Source organism: Staurois parvus, unplaced genomic scaffold (genome assembly GCF_062004578.1).
Source record: "Staurois parvus isolate SC_StPar_1 unplaced genomic scaffold, SC_StPar_1.0 ptg000298l, whole genome shotgun sequence".
In the NCBI taxonomy this organism is placed as follows: Eukaryota; Metazoa; Chordata; class Amphibia; order Anura; family Ranidae; genus Staurois; species Staurois parvus.
Genome location: NW_028318094.1, coordinates 3378017 through 3399023, shown reverse-complemented (window position 1 = coordinate 3399023; position 21007 = coordinate 3378017).

Below are 21007 nucleotides of genomic sequence, written 5' to 3'. Positions count from 1 at the left end.
CATACACAGGAGTGTGAGGTTTTTGACATCCTAAGCAGACCATAAAAAGTTCATATCCATGTTACCTCTTCATATTAGTCTTTGGTTGCTAGACCAGTTTTTGGACTAACTTGTAACTGTAAAACCTCTCAAGAGCCTGCGACAGGCAGGCCTTTGAAGAACCATAACCCAGAACAAGCTGTCTAGCCAACAAAAAAAAAATACCAACAAAAGGCAAGACTTAGATAAAGGAAACGCCTTAAAAGCTTTGAAATGAAGCTAGCCTTGTAGAAAAAAAACATATGCTGTTCAAATGTAAATGAAAATGAAAGACATAAAAAAGAAGAAAACGTATTCACAATTGTGTTTAAAACTTGGGAAACAATACTTTGTGCATTATTTGATAGCCATTGTCGTATAATATAGAGGTTTTTGAAGTTTCTAAACTTTGGGAAACAATTTCTAAAACAAAGCTTAGCCTTGGTTTATAGATGTATACATTTCCATTACAAAAGAGAAACTTCAAAAATGAATTGTTAGAAGAGATAAAAGATACTCAGAGATAAAGACGAAAAATATGCGAACAGTAAATTAAAGCTACTGTAGAATACAACATTATAATGGCAGATATACAGATATAATCAAGATTTTAATTGATAGCAATGATAGCTGGTGGTGTATTATTGCTGGTGAGTATGTCATCATTTAGAGTCTGTGTCTTTCTTGTTACAGAATACCTCCATGTTTCACTGTAGAGAGTCATTACGTCTATGTAAACCCAATCACTAAAGCCTCATATAAACCTTAACAATCTAAGTGTAATTAAAAAAGGAATGTATAATATTTTTAAATGCACAGCTTTCATTCAAACAATACCAGGTGGTCCTGCCATAAAAGTACTTGTTCAGGCCCTTCCTGTGACAGGGTGACAACACCTGTCACACAGTTTTCAAATGAAGACTACAGGTGGCCCTTTCTAAACACATTACGCAAGCATGTTCCACTGACGTCGATATCAGGGAATCTTCTCTGGGAAATACCATTCGTGCACTGAGTGCATGCAGGACCGGTGCTTCCATTAGGCAAACTAGGCAGCTACCCAGGGCGCATTGCCACCTAGAGGTGCCTGGGCACAGCACAGGATGGCACTCTCTCTGTGTGTGGGACGCCACCACATCATGAATGATCCTCCAGGTGAGGGAAGTGGCAGCACAGAAGAGGAGAGTACAGAGAAGGACAGAGGAAGATGCTGGGTGTCTGGGGCCAGTGTAGTAGTCGAGCTGCTGCTCCTTCTAGTGCTCCTCTCAGACTCAGTCCCTTACTGCTAGCCGGCTGGCAGCTACTGATCACTGTGGAGTTCCTGCCCTTCTCTTCCCATTCATCAGTGGAGGCGGGGCTGCGCTTGCACAGGAAGGTAATGTCTGACTCTGATGTCTCGTGTCTGTGTGAATGTGACCTGGTCGGCAGGCCATCCGTCGCATGTACAATATGTCAGTGAGTGATGACATCATCACAATCCCACAGACTGCTCTTCTTTTGCCTGCTGGGCCTGCTGATCTGTGTCAGTGTTGGTATGTTGTGTCAGATCTGTCACTGTATGGGATCGCTCATTTCATGTGTGTGGGTTGGGCTGCCTGCTGTCACAGCGTTTTATCTCCCCCCATTGCCTGGGGAATTTCAGCCTGGGATCTGTCAGTGTGGATCCATCATCCTCCACTCACCACAACTGTCAACCTGCCACTGCCAGCCACAGATACAGTCTGTCCGTGACACTGATTTTATCTTTAATATTGGTGCTGGTGGCATCTTATGGCACTTCTTTTTGCAAATTAAAAAACATTTAGCAGTTTCATGTTTTGTTGATTGAATATTTTCTACTGTTTTTAAAAAAATTTTTGGGGGGGAGGGTGCATGTAGCTGGTCTTGCTTAGGGCGCAAAATAGTCTAGCACCTGAGTGCATGTAGGCAGAGAGTAGCTGCAAAGATAATAGGTGAAAACAGGGGTTTTATTAAGAACAAAATAGCAATTGTTCATAATTTGCAGACCTTTATCAACTATATATCATTCGATTAGGTCTCACATTAGCTTTAATATTGTGCTTCTCCAATACAATGTATCTTCATTAATGTGCAAATTAAAATTAAAATCAGATAGGTATCATCTCTACTAGCAGAGAGGGAAGGGGGTATGTCCCTCATTTAACTCATTCAGCTCTGTGGTCAAGTCATCTTATCAGGACTGCTAAAAGGACCCCAGGAAAAGGCCAGGATTAGTTCTTGAGTGGGGCTTGGAATACTACAGGGGCAGATGGGAACTGGTCATTCTGTGAAGGAACAAAGTAAAGTCAAGTAAATTATGGGAGGAGGACTTTAGAGGTTGTAGTGCTAAGGGGAAATCTGGTGGGATTGTAAAAGCATATATTGTCAAGAGCTGCGCTGTCTAAAATGTCTCACCAATGTGCATTATACTACTTAATAACAGATAACCTACTGTACTGTACATATATTATATTTCAACAAATGTAATCCTTATGCACAAGTGCCATAAATAAAATGTGCCCCCCAAAAAATTTTAGTTTGTAGCTTCTTTCAAAATATTAATATCAATTCATCAATATCCTATAAAGGTGCAAACAGTTCTTTAAATTCAAATCATCCATGTGAACTTCTGTGTACTTTAAACCTTCTTCCCGTTCACCACTGTGCTCAAAATGTGCTCACCTTATTACTTTGACCTACAATGCATGTAAGGTCAATAACGCATGTGTTTTTCCCAAACGGCAACTCTATGGTCCCATAGGATTCCTCCAGGCAAAAAGTGGTGTTGGTCCTGTAACACCCTGCCATAATACTGTTTGCAGGTTGTTAAATGGATACAAGATGGCAGTGCCCTGCAGCCCAGTTATACAGTTTCTGTTGAAAAGCTTTGTGGGATTCATAGGCTGATTGCAGGACTTCACTGTCTGACAGGGAGTTAAACTACATTTCCCAGAGGATATGGTGGATGGGCAGAGGCAGATAAATGCAGAAGCCTGGGAACTCAAGGACAGGAAGTAGATGGGTAGAGCTGGAGAAGACCATGCAGGATGTCGTAGGTCCAAGTTGGGCCATACCGCAGAGACTGGAGGAGAGAGTAGTAATTGCTGATCTCTGACCTCACTGACACCATTGAAAAGTCTGGCAAACAGCCCTGCGAGCAGGCGGGTTGGAGTGCTGCTGTCCAGAGTGATCTCTGATGGAGGAACCATGAGGAAATGGGGGCACAGAGAGACCATCCACCACCTGACTGAGGCCACGGATTGGGTGACAGAATTCCATACTCAAGCCATCTAAGTTGCACATGACATTACCAAATCCAGTTACTTTCTACTCAGCTTGACTACCAATGTTTCTCAAGTTACACATGTTAAGTCCTACTAGTTATTACAGTTTCAGCATATCCAATCACAAAGGTCTATTGCACTATCCTCCTTCCGCAGGCCAATCTGTATTATTGCTCCCATTACAGTCTGCCGCATTCGCCAAGGTGCTCCTTCATTGCTTTAGTTTGCTACTGTAGTCCAAGGAAGAACTAATTCCTACAGAAGTGTGCTTTGCCCATTTCTAATTCCTGCCAAATTTTACACCTCACCCTGTGTGTGCCAAAGGGGTACTATTCATATTCAATATCACTTAAAGGGCAGCTTTCCTTTGAGTTCACCCTCTATTAAGGAACTTCTACCCAGGGGCGGACTGACAACTCATGGGGCCTCCGGGCAATATGGCACCATGTGGACCGTGTCCTTTCCCAAGCTCAAAAAAGCCTATGAAAAAGGTACCAGGGGCATCTCATGGGGCCCCCTACTGACCCCGGGACCTCGGGCAGTGCCTGAGTTTCCAAATGGTCAGTCCTCCCCTGCTTCTACCTTTGCCTCACAGAAGATTTTAATTCTTATGTTCACCAACTAGGGCCCCATTGAGTGAGCAGAAGATCAAACATTGCAGTTGGTCTATTTAAATGAAGAGCCCAAAGCGAGTTAGCCTCTCTGCTTGGCAGTTTTCTTTTGACTCACTGGAGAAGAAACATCTCAGGACTGGGGCTATCATTTAAATTCTGAATTGCAGGACTTCTAGAATTGATTGAGATTGTACTATGTTGTGACCTACTTGAAGCTACTAGAGTGACAGCTGTTCACTTATGCACATATTTTCCTGTTGCTTTGCTGTGCTTACATTTGATCTCAATACAACCAAAATATCAGTTCACTCTAAACTGTGTGTGAGTCTATTGTTATGGTTGGAGCCAGAGGATTCATCTGGCTAGAGGTTTAGGGTGGTGTAAGCAGGGGTTGGGCTTCCAGAGCGTGGTCAAGAAAGTCAGGGAACATGAAAATTACTTGGCGGCCTTTGAGGGGGTAGGGCTACAGTCCCTTTAAGACTTTTTTATATACAAATTGCCATATTGTCATACTCCAGTGACATGTTAAAACAAAAAGGGGTGAAAGCAGCCTCCAATAGTGTAGTAATAAACACCAATACACTTTAATAATAAAAACTGAACTCATATAATAACAAATAAACGCCAGCATATCAATGTAATACATGTAGATACCACTACTTCCTGTCCTTGGGCCCACAGGTTCCATCCTACACGTTACATCATGGAACACGGGACTTCATCAGGGACTTTGTGGGAACACAAGACAGTGTTTGCTGCTGTCCTCATAATTTGCTAATTGAAAGAGGTTTTTTTGGTTAGCAGATCTATTTGGTAGGGAGTTATTTATTATAAATCTGTTATGATTGCCCAAAAATTAAGCGATCCTGGTCACATCTTTTTAACCCACACTTAAAAAGACACATCCAGAAGATTCCAGTGTAAGCCCTTGTGACCAACAAAAAAAAAATTATCCGGCTGCAAAAAATAGAATTCTGTACACTTAGTCATGTTTTTACCATTGTGGAGCAGAGGATCGCCAGGTCCTACAAAAACCGAACTACCCGTGTTATATCTTGTATCAATCTTAACCACTTCAGCTTAACTTTAACCACTTCAGGTCCAGAAGATTTTACCCCCTTCATGACCAGGCCATTTTTTGCTATTTAGCACTGTGCTACTTTGACTCATAATTGCAAAGTCATGCAACACTGTATTTAAAGGAAATTTTAATAATTTTTTTCACACAAATAGAGCTTTCTTTTGATGGTATTTAATCACCACTGGGTTTTTTTATTTTATTTTATTAAATAAATGAAAAATGACCAACAATTTTGAAAAAAAAATTATTTTCTGCTATAAAACATATCCAATAACAAAAAAAAAAATACAATTTCTTCATTAAATTTAGGCCAAAATGTATTCTGCTGCACATCTTTGGTAAACAAAATTGTACATTGATTGGTTTGCGTGAGAGATATAGCGTCTACAAACTGTGGTATATATACACACTGCAATTTTTATTTATTTATTGATTTTTTATACTACTAATAGCGGTGATCAGCAACTTATAGTGAGACTGTGATAGTGTGGCAGGCAATCTGAAACTAACTGACACTGGGTAGGAACTGACATGAAGAAAGTGGTCAGTGATAATACTATACACTGTAACGGTACTAACAACACCGTCTTGGAAAGGGTTAACATCTCAGGTAATCAAGGTTTTAAATGTGTGCCTAACAAGCGTTAATGTGTGTATTATGTACTGCTTTTTCCTAAAAGTCTTTGTTCCTCCTTCTTCTTGCTTTGCAGGGGCTGAGACCTGCTAACAAATTCCCTCTGTGTACAATCACAGAGGGCGCCAGCTGGTGGGGCACGTGCACACGTGACATAAAGGTATGTTAGTGAGCCTATACAGGCTGCCCGTCTGCAGTGCATTGTGGGAGGCCAGTCCTTAAGTGAGTAAACAACCAGCTGCCTAAATTAAATCAAATTTGGAATCCTTTGGTTACACACTACTCACCAGAGGATTTTGACTGCTCTTTCCGCTTGATCTAATGGCCTGAATGGTCCTGGCCCAAACCCAGTAAGGTCCACTTTCCCTGAAATATTCTTTGCACTATTTCTTCTCCCTTCCCCCAAAAAAACCCTTTTTCCACTTTTCTTTTTCTCTTGCCTATGTTCTTCTTAATTCTTCTTGTGCTACCTAGTTGCCTGCCACTATTGCTAGGAAAAGAGAAAAAAGTACAGACTTTACTGGTACAAATGAGATGTCGCTTACAATTCCTAAAAACTTCTGTTCCATTTTATTTAATTTAAAAATCATATTTCATTGAATAAACAAATAAATCACTTTAAGCATGGTTCAGAACAAATCTCTCAAATATGTCCAATATACTGATACATCAAATCCACAAATTACATGACTGATCTTTTTAATATCCACAAGGTCATTCTGTTTCTCATATAGAGCTTCTTCAGGACCTTATCTTGGGATTCAATGAGAGAAAGAACTGAACCTAGCTAAATAAAAAACAGCTCATTATATAACATGAGACATACATTTATTTATTCTACATAATGTATTATTCATGAGTCTCCACATACCACTATGCAGTACTGCTACTAGGACGGATTGACCAGGCAAACGGAGGTGGAGCACACTCCAGTTGCAAAATTAGGATAGGGAGGACAAAACAGACCATCCACAATAAGCCAGCCATCCATTCTAGGTACACAAAAAGGGCGGGAGACAAAAGAGGGGTGTATTTCTGTACCCACATTAGCATAACTAAGTCTCATTACTACGCAAGGACTTACTAAAGGCTAATCTCAGATGTATTCCACTAAATGGAACCGGAAACATTTTCATGGGTCTACCAGGGATGCAACATGGGCAATCTATGTAGATATAAAAATATAAACACATATGTCTTAGCAATACCAAGACCATCAGGCTAAGTATATAATCTGGCCAAAACTCTACAGAAAAATGCACACCTGCATACTGCATTACTGCATCCATGCATTTAAATTATAGTCCATCTTCAAAAAGCCCCAACAAATCCATGCAGTGTACACATCCAATTAGGGCTCAGCCCAAACCAGTGATGATAGGGAACTGTGAACAAAAAAGTATAATAATCAATGGTGTCTCCCACATAATAATAACTCTATTATCGCTCTATAGCCATTATTGCTACTTTGCTATCCAGGATTTCCCAGCCCTTACCCTTTATTGCTGGGAGATACTGTTATACTGGTTATGTGTCTCAGTAGACGTGTTTCAGGTACTACTGGCTTTGCTATACAATGGAAATTTCATACCATGTCTGTTTATTTGAAATGAATAACAGCAAAACTGTTCGAAAATTCAATAAAAAATGATGGAAAATAATTAAATTATGGGAAGGTGGAAGGGGAGTTGGACAAATTATTTGAGTTTGACAAAAGAGAGTCAGAAAAATGTTGTGAGTCAGAAAGTAGCAAGAGCATTTCAAGGATGCATGGAAGCCACAAGGTAGCAGAGGGGAGCTAGGTTGACACTGCAGGATATCAGAAGATGATAATAATTGGCATAAAAATATTACTTCCAGTAACTGAAAAAAGCAATGCAGTGGGCAGGACTGGGGATACTCCACTCTTTATCCAAACACAACCATTGTTCGTGTTCTCAGAGTTAAAGCAACAAAAAGAACATCTGGACTTGGATAACCTGGAGGGCTACAAAAATTCCAGGATAAGAAAGAAGAATCTCTAGGCAAGTTATTTGTTTTTTGCTATTCAAGGGAAAGTAACAAGTTCTCTTATAAGACCTCATACCGTCAAAGTGATATTCAGGTTTTCTGTTCTCTCCTTCTGTTCTGTTAGCCTGTTGGAGCCCTTGGAACTTACTAGTGCCTCTGGGTATGTACAGTTTACCGTTTCTCCTAGGGTGCAGTGTTCAGTGGGTTCTAAATAGTGCCCTAGGTGGAAGGTCATTAACCCCAAATACAGTGGATTGGAGTGGGATTGGGATGGACAAGGGGAAGGTAAGAGAATCAGTGAGTAGGGAGCATTGATCTGAAGCTTGGTGAATCAGACCCCCTTTAATAACTGTATTTTCAATTTAGACTGCAGTGCACCTGTAACGAAGGTCTGTTTGCTATTACAAAGTGAAATATGCCAAGCATTGCCAGTACACACTTTGCAGAAACCCACCTTGCACCATTTCTGGCACTTTCAAAGTATTAACAATATGTAAAGAGACCTTTTTAAAAAATTGCAGTGAAACATTAAATAGAGACTAAGGCAATATCACTCTTCTGACTCAAAATATCGACCTCATGGTAAAATAATCTAGGGTAAGTTGTGAACACTTGTGAATGGAACCAAATGGATTGATAATGACAGTTTTTTCTTCCTGTTCAACCTGGAAAGAACATGTTGGCTTTTGAATAGTGAGCTTGAGCATATACTTTATGATTAAGCGTCTTTCTTGCTGATTTCTGAAGAAAAGAAGGCCACATTTCATCTGTCCCAGAAGTCTCCTTCACAATGAGTGCGTTAGGGAATATAGCCAGTTACAGATGGTAATTTAATGGCACATTAAGAACATGTCTTAAGTGCATAATATTGTAAAATCAATTCTTCCCAGTATATCTGCTGGAGAGCTGATAGACAGAGCATTTAATGGGAGCTGAATTAAACACCTCGACTCCCTCACCTTGTCATTTATGATCCAATAAGGTCCTACGTGTGATATATGTCCCTACAGACACTGCTCTGTCTTAGCAGGAAAGAGATATACTAAGTACTATGTACCTAAAAAATGAGCATTACACTCTCTACCCATGAAATTCATTATTTTGTCTACAGAACTCAAATACAGACGTGTTTTTTTCTTACTGCCCAGGCTTGCCCAGGACCAGACAGTACAAATTTGGTATTCTGGCATGCTCTACAAAGTCACCTAAGCGCAAGGAGAGGCAATAACAATATTGTTCATGTCTGTGAATACCTTGTACAAGTGCCCAGGATGCTTATTTTTCTTTACTGAGTCTCCCAGCACATACACAACTTTTTGGAAGATGGTGGAAACTGCAATGAATACCCTCCTTGGCCCTGGGTAGGGTATGTGCAGTTGCATTACTGGTCTGAGTCAGGGGCGGACTGACCATTTGGAAACTCGGGCACTGCCCGAGGGCCCAGGGTCAGTAGGGGGCCCCATGAGATGCCCCTGGTACCTTTTTCATAGGCTTTTTTGAGTTTGGGCAAGGACACAGGGGCCCCATGATCCCCTATTGTCCGGTAGCCTCATGAGTTGTCAGTCCGCCCCTGGTCTGTGTAAAAAGACTATTTCTCCCGCAATGATCGAAACACTACCTACTCTTCCATTGTATCCAGACACTACTTAGTCCAAACTTGCTAAAGGCTTAAACATGCTTAACACCCCCCTTTCCTAAACAATACTCTGGTTTTACAAGAGACGTTTAGTACAGAGATGAGTAAGTCATAGTGCCGATGGGCAGCTCCAGGGCAGGGCGAGATTGTTTAGAACGGAGTTGAAGTGAAGAGGCCAAGTGCCTGCAAACAACATTTTTCCCATTCCTGCTATTAAACAGGATCTGTGATCAGGTGGAGATTGAGAGGGAGGAAAATGCGAGGGGTGATCTGCCTAATAGGGCCTTAATAAAAGATTATTTAAAGGCACTGCATTTCCACACCTTTCACACAGATGCACTCTCCTGCAGCTTAAGGGTCCTTTCACACCAATGTGCTTTTGATGTGTTCCCATTGACTTACAATGAAAGGTGCCTTTTTGGTGCACTTTTGAAAAACTGCATCAAAGATGCAGCATGCAGAACTTTTCATAGCTCAGCATACCTGCAGTGTAAACAGTTACATAGGATTTAGTAAGGAATAGTTCCATGCACTTTTGTCGCCCTGGAAAAGCATAGCAAAAGTGAACCAGTGTGAGACAGTTTTACAGATGTTTTCTTAATTCAGTAGTCAGTAGTTTAGACAAATGTGCACAATTTAAAATGTAAATACAGCTTGGGCCTGGAAATGAAAGGAATTAAGATGGCTGTAAAGTCAATTTTGTAAAATTAAAATAAAAAAGATGTTATACTAACCTTCTCTGTGCAAGGATATTGCACTGCGCCAATGCCACCAGAAAGCTTGGTGAGGCGTGTCAAGGTGTTGTCGGGCATATTGTAACCAAGCTTTTTTTTGTGGTTTTGGTGCAGTAAAGTCTTCTTTCCGGCAACTCGACCATGCAGCTAATTTTTGTTCAAGTCTGGTCTCATCGTTCTCCTTAAAGACAACCACACAGTATTTTTCCAGAGCAGCCTGTATTTCTCTTGAGGCTACCTGTGGGTTTTTCTTTGTATCCTGAACAATTCTTCTGTCAGTTGTGGCTGCAATCTTTCTTGCTCTACCTGACCTTGGATTGGTATCAAGAGATCCCAGAATTTTCCACTTCTTAAGTGATTGAACAATATTGAATGACATATTCTGCTGTGGATATCTTTTTAAAGTATATCCTTTTTCATCTTTATAACATTCCATTACCTTGTTATGCAGGTCTTTTGACAGTTCTAGTATCTAGTCTGCTCAGTGCATCCACAAGCTAACAAACTCATTGACTGTTTATACACAGACATTAAATGCAATTTAAAAAAACCACAGATATGGAAATGAACCTTTAATTGCCATATAAACCTGTATGTGTCACCTTGTGTGTCTGTACCAAGGCCAGGCATTGCAGGATATGTAAACTTTTGAATCAGAACCATTTGGGTGATTTCTGTTATCTTTATGATTTAAAGGATAAGTTCACTTTTACACAAAAAAAAAAATAATAATAAATGCACATTTGTTTGCAGGTAGAAAATACAAATATGCATTTATTATTTTTTTTTTGTTAGGGACCTGTGAAGCATTGCACCCACGATCAGCAGGATGTGGGTGTATTGCCACGGCCCTGCAGACTGTCTGTGTAATTGTCTGTCCGTATTGAAGTACCTCCAACACGGGCAGGCAGCTACACTCTAACAGGAAGCTCAATGAACTACCTAGAGTGATCAACAGTGCTTTGGTAGTACAGTGAGAACTACCAGAATATGGGTGTAACATGTCACAAAAAAGAGAACTTATCCTTTAAAAAGGAGCCAAACAGCTATGTGATAATAAATGGCTGCATATGATCATTATCCTGAAATAAAAGACAATTTTTTGGCATGATCAGTCATATTTTCAAAAACAATGCTAACATTTTACAATTTCTGCCAGGGTATGCAAGCTTTTGAGCACAGCTGTAAAAAGTCAACATGTCTACATTGACTACCACTGTACAATGGTGGTATTTTAGCACCGGCCACCAGCATATAGGGAGAATATTTATGCACTCACCACAATGTATAAAGGGGCCCCTTTTGCACTAACCCCCATTGTAGGGAGCATTTTGCAGTGACCATCACATCTGGCTGCACCAGAATGGCTGACCCCAAACTGGCCAATCAAGAAGTCGAAAACTTGGCATCCATAAGTAGCCAGGGAGAAGATGACAGCAGCTAGTGAGGGATTTAACCGCTGCATCGCTCTAATGAGGAGGTGAGTATTTCTGGGAGTTTAGTTCCACTTTAAGCTGGCAATACACTAAGAGCTTTTTTTTTTTTGCTTAGCCTGCAGAATGAAAAAAAAAAAAACCTAGCAGATTCCTCCATCCACGCTATACAGTGTAGATGGACAAATCTCTTGATGTGGCTACTGTATTTTGACAGTGGTTCCACCATTTGTCAAAGTCCCCAAACAGCGGCTGCATCTGATTTGATGCAACCCCTTTCAGTTGAAAATTTTCTGCTTGGCTCCTTTAATTGTTTAATTAAGGTTCCATGCACACTAGTGTTTTTTTAAGCTCCTAGAAGCAGTAATTAGCATTTTTTCTGCTCCTAGAAGCTAAATAGTGTTATCCAATTGGGTTGATTTACTAGAGCCAAATAGACTGTGCACTTTATAAAGTGCAGTTGCATTCTGCAAGTGCGGTTGCTTTTGAGCTAAGTAAATGAGCTAAAGTTTCATTTTGCAAAAAATATCCAATCACATGCAAGGAAAATAAAAAAAAACTGCATATTTGCATGCTTTGATTGGACGATGGAAATTAGCAGAGCTTCTGCTCATTTACTGAGCTCCCGAGCAACTGCTCTAGCAGAGTGCAACTGCACCTTGGAAAGTGCAGTTTATTTGCCTCTAGTAAATCAACCCCTATGTGTCCATACACACTACTTTAGGCTCTCAGCATTTTCTGAGCTTCAGCTTCTTGAAGCAAAAAAAAAATTGTTTCTGTACAGTTTTTGGAACGTTTTTCCAGCAGAAAAAAATACTAAATGCCTCTAAATGCTACTAAAACACTACTCACAGTCAGGGGTGGACTGACCATTTGGAAACTCGGGCACTGTCCGAGGGCCCAGGGTCAGTAGGGGGCCCCATGAGATGCCCCTGGTACCTTTTTCATAGGCTTTTTTGAGTTTGGGCAAGGACACAGGGGCCCTATGATCCCCTATTGCCCGGGGGCCCCATGAGTTCTCAGTCCGCCCCTGCTCACAGCTTCAGCTCTAGCTTATTCTTTTTTTTTTCTACATGTACTGTAAAAATGCTAATAAAATGCTAACACTCCTAAACGTTCCTAAATGCTTCCAAACACTACTAAAATGCTACCAAAAAAAGGCTACTACTAGTGTTTTTATCCAACTTTTTTCTAGCATTTTTGGAGCTTAAAGAAAACGCTAGTGTGCATGGAGCCTAAAGGATGCTGGGCAGGAGGTGGCTTACAGAGGCACCCACTAAGCGATATTCGTCCAGTTTCTCAGGAACTACTGTATCTGAAATGAATATAGTGTGTGACCAGCTGAATAGTTTTTTTCCCACCATGTCACTTCTGTTTCTCTTTCCCACCCATATTATTATTATATTATTATTATAAACATTTCCTGTTATTTACTTATTTGTTTCAGCCTGGCAATTGCCCGGGCTTGGGGGCTTTAATTCTTCCCAACACTTGTTAAAGGATAGTTGTTAGTGAGTAGACTAGAGACGGTCTCTGCCTTTTGGATTCTCGCAGTTTCTATCCTGGCAGCAAGCCTGAGCGAGAGGAATATTGAACTCTCCTGCTGTTCAAATCTCTCCCTGACTTCGCTAGGCGAAGGAGTCTGAGAAGTAATCAGCCAGTGTTGGCAAGATGTTTAGCACACTGTGGCTTTTGAAAATCTAATTCAGAACGAACACATCTACCAGGGAAAATATTGTAAGACTGGTCGGGGAGGGCTATGGTATCACAGGAGTCAGTCACATTGTACTCTTCCAGTGTCTTCCACCAATGCATCAGACTATGACAAGTCAAAACTTATGCTCAAATTTTTGTCATATATATGCTGGGTTTTTTTTTTAGTATTTTTTAATTTCCTCACATTTAGTTTATTGTCTTCCTTCCTGTTTTTCATGCTTTTTAATTTTGTTTTATTTTTTAATTATTTCTTCTGGCCCAACATTTTCAGATCTTTAAAATGGTTGTAAACCACAGACGTGAAATATGTAGAAAGAGTACCCCTCTATAGTGTGCAGGGGCGGACTAACAACTCATGGGGCCCCCGGGCAATAGGGGATCATGGGGCCTCTGTGTCCTTGCCCAAACTCAAAAAAGCCTATGAAAAAGGTACCAGGGGCATCTCATGCGGCCCCCTACTGACCCGAGTTTCCAAATGGTCAGTCTGCCCCTGATAGTGTGTACTTGTCTCAATTAAGAGCACTAAGTGTCATTTCTGTCTATTGTTTTGTTCCTCACTTCACCGCTTCTGAAATGTTTTCCTGATGCCAAGAGAAAAATGATGACATGGGGAAGGTCCCTCAGCAGACTGACAGCCTCAGCTCTGTTTCTGTGAGCTGTGTGAAGGGAGGTGTGTCTCTTTCCTCCAAACAGCTCTCAGAGCTCTCCACAGTGAGTTCTACAGTGTGTAATTTCAGCTCTACACCCCCTTTTTCTGAATCCTCAGACAAACTGTATAAATTTTGGACGTCGAACAGCTTTAGAGAGGAGAACACTACAGATAAACAACGTACAACATATCTAGGAGGAATTGTTTAATCTCTGTGTATCACCTGAGGCCAGTCACTTCTCTAGGTATACATAAGTGTTTACAATCACTTTAACCACTTGCCGTCCAGAGGATTTACCCCCCTTCCTGACCAGGCCATATTTTGCATTACGGTGCTGCGTTACTTTAACTGACAATTGCGCGGTCACGCAACGCTGCACCCAAATGAAATTTGCGTCCTTTTTTCCCATGAATTGAGATTTCTTTTGGTGGTATTTGATCGCCTGTGCGATTTAAATTTTTTTGTCTATAAGCAAAAAAAGACCAACAATTTTGAGAAAACAATATTTTGGACTTTTTACTATTAAACATGTCCAGTAAAAAATTTAAAAATCAAATTTCGTTATACATTTAGGCCAAAATGTATTCTACGACATGTCTTTACTCAAAAAAAGAAATCTCAATACGTGTAAATTATTTGGTGAAAGTTTAGCATTTACCAATGACGGTATAGATAATGTGATTTTTTTTTCTACTAGTAATGGCCGCGATCAGCGACTTTTAGCGGGACTGAGGGATCTGACACTGGGGGGGAACTAACTTGGGGTCACTGACATCCCAGTGACACCAATACAGTGATCAGTGCTAGAAAAAAAAGCACTGATACTGTACTAATGGCACTGGGCGGAAAGGGGTTAATGTGAGGGGAGATCAAAGGGTTAACTGTGTGCTGGGAGTGTTTTACTAGGAGGCAGGGGGTGTGTTCTTCACTGTAAGCACACTGATCAGGATGGCTGTATTGTGCACAGCCATCCCGAGCAGTGTGCTTGAGCTGACAGAGAGGAAGATTGTTTATAAACAAAACAATCTTCCTCCCCGTTGGAGATGCTTAGTAATCACCGGGCGCCGGCGAGTAATTACCGGCCGGGACCCGGTTATTGACATCCACGACCGCGTATACATACGTGATTCTGAGCACAGGTGTCACCCTGTAACAGTATATCTGCTATAGGGCAGTCCTTAAGCGGTTAAAGGAATATAAAGTAGCCTGTATAAATTTAGGCTTCATGCCCATTGTAGATCATATCGGCCTCAGGAAACAAACAAAGCATGCAGGGTAGTAAATACTGCATTGAAAGGAAATCTATGATCACAGCATACACTTTCATTTTATAACATCAGCATTGAAACAGCAATACAAACAATAATTACATTTGACAAATCCAAAATAAGCCTACTTGGACAATTTGTGCTTATGTTGTGAATTCTGCCTGTCTGCTGGCCATCTCTTTCCACAACTTCCTGGATTCCCTGCATGCTTTGCAGCTTCTCCTCTGCTGTTTTACTTTCAAATTATAAGGACGATATGTCCTATGGTACCTTGCTGTCTGCAAGCTGTGATTCCTGTACTGACTCCACCTCTTGAAACTCCAACACTCAGTTCCTCTATAGATCAGAAGGCAGGCTCTGTGAAATGTGTGACACAGCAATACCTACTCACAGGGCATAGTGCATAGATGCCACTGAATTAAAAGAAGTACATGTGTGAGGATCTTTACAAAGTAAGTTTACACATTTCAAGAATGTTCAAATTAATAGGAGTATGCTAGAAATAACTGAAGTATATTTTACATTTTGACCACAGATACACTTTAAGCCTATCCGAAGGACACCAGACTTGGGGACAATGTAAACACGTAATATCAGACTTTCAAATAATAAAAGACTAGGGTCATCTTAAAACTTAGACACCTATTTAATAACCACTTCAAGTCCAAAAACTTTCACCTCCGGTGCAGTCCAGACCAATTTTCAGCTTTCAGTACTGTTGCACTTTGAATGACAATTGCACAGTCATACAACACTGTACCCAAATGAAATTTCTATCATTTTTTTTCACACAAATAGAAATTTCTTTTGGTGGTATTTGATCACCACTGGGTTTTTGTATTTTTTGCTATATAAATATCAAAATACTGACATATTTGAAAAAAAAAAATTAGTTTTAGTTTTTGTTATAAGATTTTGCAAAGAAATAATCTTTCTTCATAAATTTAGGCCAAAATGTATTCTGATAGAGTCTACAGACTACGAGATATTTATCTGAAAATTGATCAGTTGAGACCCTAAAATGCTGGATGCTGGTATGATGTATGGCAGTGATCAGGACGTTTGTTACAGTGTATGGAGTTGATCTAGACACTGGTATGATATATGAGGTGATCAGAATGCTGGTATGGGGTATGACAGTGATCAGGACAATGGTATGGGGTATGGCAATGATCAAGATGCTGGTATGGGCTATGGCAGTGATCAGAATGCTTGTATGGCATATGGGGTGATCAGGATGCTGGTATGGGGTATGGCGGTGATCAGGGTGCTGGTATGGCATATGGTGGTGATCAGGACGCTGGTATGACAGTGATCATGGCATTGTATGGAGTATGGCAATGATCAGGATGCTGGTATGGTGGTGATCAGGGCACTGGTATTGTGTATGGTGGTGTTTGTATGAGTACTGGGACAGGTGCTGGCTGCCTGTTTTATTAGGACTACACTGGGGCAGTGATCAGGGACACTGGGATGGCTGGCACTGCAGTCTATGAGTGTACAAGCAGCCTGATAGGCTGCTGTACACTTACAGGTTGCAGTATTGCTTATCTCTGCTCTCACACTGAGAGTGAAGAGAACTGATGCTTACTTTCACTTAGTATTGTTTGCTATGTAATTGTTATGATTGGACACAGCAATCACATGGTACAATACAATGCGATCACCCGGACACAGTGGTAATGTGATCCACTGTGTCTGGGTGATGCATGGATCACCAGGCTCCCGGGTGCGTGCTCTGCAGGAGCCTCCAATGTGGGCTGATGTACAGGTACGGGGGTGGAGTATGGCCAGTATTATTGATCCAAAGTCTTCAAAACTATCTGCATCAATGACCAAGCCCAAGTATGCAGATTATTCTTTATAGTTTTTAAATTATTATTATTACAGGTACTTATATAGCACTGTCAATTTACACAGTGCTTTACATATTTATGACACATTCATATCAGTCTCTGCCCTCCAGTAGCATACAATCTAAAGTCCCTAACTCAAATTCATACATACACATACTAGGGACAATTTAGATAGGAGCCAATTGACCTATCAGCATATTTTTGGAGTGTGGAAGGCACAGGGAGAACATGCAAACTCCAGGCAGGTAAAACCGTGGTTGGAATTCCAACCCGATTACCCTAGTGCTGCTAGGCAGAAGTGCTAAGCCACTGTGTGAAAGTCAAAAGACTTTCCACTGACTTTACTAGATATGTGCTCCATGGCCAAAGATAACTAAACAATTAGCATTTTCAGTAAAGGTAAACAATGGCTAGCCTTTCTATTTCTATTGGGACAGGTTTCCTGTAAAAGCAGGGAAACCCAGACACACTGTCAGGACTGTCAGGAATGGACTCTCCACTGGTGGTGGGACTTACCTGCCTTGTGGGCTGCAGTACCAGTGCTGGCCAGCAGGTGCTCTCAGCAGCCAGAATATCACTCCTGCAGTCAAGCCATCACCTGAGGCTGATTGCAGGAGGTGTATTTAAGCAGGACCAGGCCTGCAATCAGTGCCTTGGTGTATTGTTCCCATGAACCCCTGTGCCTGAACCTGATCCTGTCATCTGCCTGCCATCCTGATCCCTCTGCCTGACTCCTGACATTGATAGAACTCTGCCTGCACAAACCTCAGCTATTCCTGACCACCCCTCTGCCTGCTCCTTTGTACCTTGTCTGCCCGATGGTTCCTGACCTGGCCTGCCTGACCACTTTACCTCACCAGCCCTGACTACTCTTGTCTGTGTGCTTGTACCTTCCGTTATCAGTTGGAGGTTTGTTTGTTTTTATATTGTGCATTTATATTTTTGTATAGCCTCTAATAAATTATATTGTTTACACCATACTTGAGCCTGCGTTTCCCTGTGTTAGCCCACACACCTCTGGTCATACCTGGAGCCCTGACACACACTATTGTGCCTATTTTGACTCTATCCCTTGATATATGCTGCCAATAACCTTGTGAACTAACTTTATCTACAGTATGAATGTACAGCAGTTGGAGGGGCAAATATGCAAATGCAGAGAAGAATTTTAGGTTGGGTGCTTAGTTGTGTTACTAGACATGAAAATTGCAAAATGGTTTATAAAACTTTACAGGCTTTAATGCAAAGACACATATTATCTATTTAGCAAAAATAAAAAAAGCTCAGTTTGAGAAGTAAAGTATGTGAATGTAAACCCAATCACTGAAATCTCATATAAAATTTAACACGGTAACATAATTTTAAATCTTTTTAATCTCTCAAAAAAATCTACAGCGTTCTTTTCAAGAATATCTATAGATACTGACATGACACTCCTTATTCAGACACCAGATCCATCTTAATAGCATCATGAGCCCATGGGCAAAGTAATGCACTGGGGCCCCTACCAGGGAGATGGCAACCTGCGGCACTCATAGTGTATCATGGCAAAAAGTGAGTATGGCTAAATTATGGTAAATATTGGGCGTGGGTTAGTAGACTGATCAGACACAACAAATGAACACAACCAGGCAATTTTCCCAAATTAAATTCAACCCCTGTCCCTGTGAAGCCTGAGAAGGAGGAGAGTTGTGGTCAGGGGCGGACTGACAACTCATGGGGCCCCCGGGCAATAGGGGATCATGGAGCCCCTGTGTCCTTGCCCAAACTCAAAAAAGCCTATGAAAAATGTACCAGGGGCATCTCATGAGGCCCCTGTGTCCTTGCCCAAACTCAAAAAAAGCCTATGAAAAAGGTACCAGGAGCATTTAATGGGGCCCCCTACTGACCCCGGGCCCTCGGGCAGTACCCGTGTGCTCGAATGGTCAGTCCGCCCCTGGTTTTGGTATAATTTTGACAACAAGAACGTAGCAGAGGGCTAAGTATAACAATGCTGTTTCTGCCACATGAGCTTCTCTGGCTATAGGCTATGAAATACCAGCATTAACCTGAAAAGGCAATTGGATTTCATAGCTGTACCAGAAGATATAGGTTACTTGGATTGAAACTTGAAGTGCCTTATTTACATTGGCAAATTTTTTTGGAAGTTTTACTTTGCATTTAGTTAAATAATTTTGACCACCATTCATACACAAAGAGGCAGATGTTGCTGCCCATGTGGGCTGTGAGGCAGTTGTGGCCTGGAGCTTTGGCTTACACCCTTAACTAGTGATGATCAGTGAAAGCACTCAAAAATTAGCGCTGTAAACACCCTTTCATCCGGACAGGGAAAAACGGAGTGACTTATAGGGCCAAACAACCTTCTACAGCTCCAGTCTGCTCAGCTTATCAGTCATAATGGTTGTCGCAGAGGCTGGACCTCAAACATGTTTCAAATCCAACACCTCCTGCACTCAGAGAACCAGATCAAAAGGCCAGTTGAACAATATGACAATATGATGAAAGTATAATCATCCAACACTGATCAAAGGTTGTGCGGCTCCAACACGAAGCTGGGGAAGCTCGATAAACACTGTAGTAGAGAACAAAAATAATGATTAAGATTTGATAGTGGTGGTGCAATTCCAATGGTGTGTCACACAAATAGTGAGAGGATAGTTAAATGAATGACCTGGCAGCACTTGGTACACATAAAATAACAAATATCAAGTATTTACAAATATTCATGATCACAAATTACATTTTATTTATCTATTAATTAATTATTATAAATTGTCATCTATTAATCAATTACGGTGGTCTTTCATTTGCTGGCTGTGCCCCTTACTCAGCCTCCAATTCCTGGTCTCTCTCTCTCTCCTCTCTTTTCTTTTCCTCTCTGGTCTTTAATCCTCCATTGGACTGTCTTTGCTGTTATATAATTGTGTATATATATATATATATATATATATATATATATATATATATTTATAACTATATTAGTGTTTTGGGGTTTTTTGGATTTGCAATTACACCTATTTACATATATACACTTTTTTTAATATATATTTATTCAACATGTCCCTTTGGGTTGCTAAGGTTTTGTGCACTCTTTGAGAGCTCCTGACCCCACATCTATTCGGTTTTACCGAAGAGAGATAAGGGCTGTGGCGAGTAGCATGTTTCTCCTCTTCTTCTTCTGGATCACACTACAGGCTATTGAATGGCGTCCGTAGCAAGTGCGCAGGCGCAGGGTCCGGCCGTCCTTCCTGCAATATGCCCTTCACCAAAAGGCCACTGGAATGCACGGCGCATGCACACTCGTGTTCTAAGTGCCAGCGTGCGTTCCACCGCCATTTGCAGCAACTCTGCAGTGCAAAGTCCTCTCTCCACTGCCATTTTGCAAATCTGACATGCACATCAACACACTGTACCAGAATGTCTCTCAAAAACAGCAGAATTAGTGGCTAATTGTGAAACAGTCAATTGTAGTGTTAATCATCGTTGAAGTATCGAAAAGATTCTTTTCTACATGATTCCAATACAAATCACTTTGCAAGCAACTTTGGTGCTCTATTCCTAATCTAAAGGTAAAACTCTAATTTGGACACTTTTTCACTTTTTTGTCTGTTTTGTATCTTGACTTGAATGTTTTCTGAATAATACAGACTAAGCGACTGAGCGACTGAGCGATTGTGTTCTGCTATATTCCTCACCTAGCTTCTAATTAATGATGATTGTCTCTATAATACAATATATTTTCAATGCATTATTTTATGAACATTACTGTATCATCTTTTTAGATTGGTTTTATTTGCAATTTTATTTATGTTATTTATGCTATTGGTTGTGACACGCTGGCCCGACCCCCCATTAAAGGTGTCTGTCCCACCCATAAGGGTAGGCCCACAGATGGAGCTGCACTATAATTAGAGGTAGGCTATCTCAGTCTGGTTAGCTCTGAGGAAGAAGGGACCACCTTCGAAATGCGTCAGCTTGACCAAGAGAGTATCTCCCTTCCTGATGGGATTTGCACATGTCTCCTAACCCAGTGTTTCACTTTTTGATGTTACATGCCTTTTATATTGCTACTC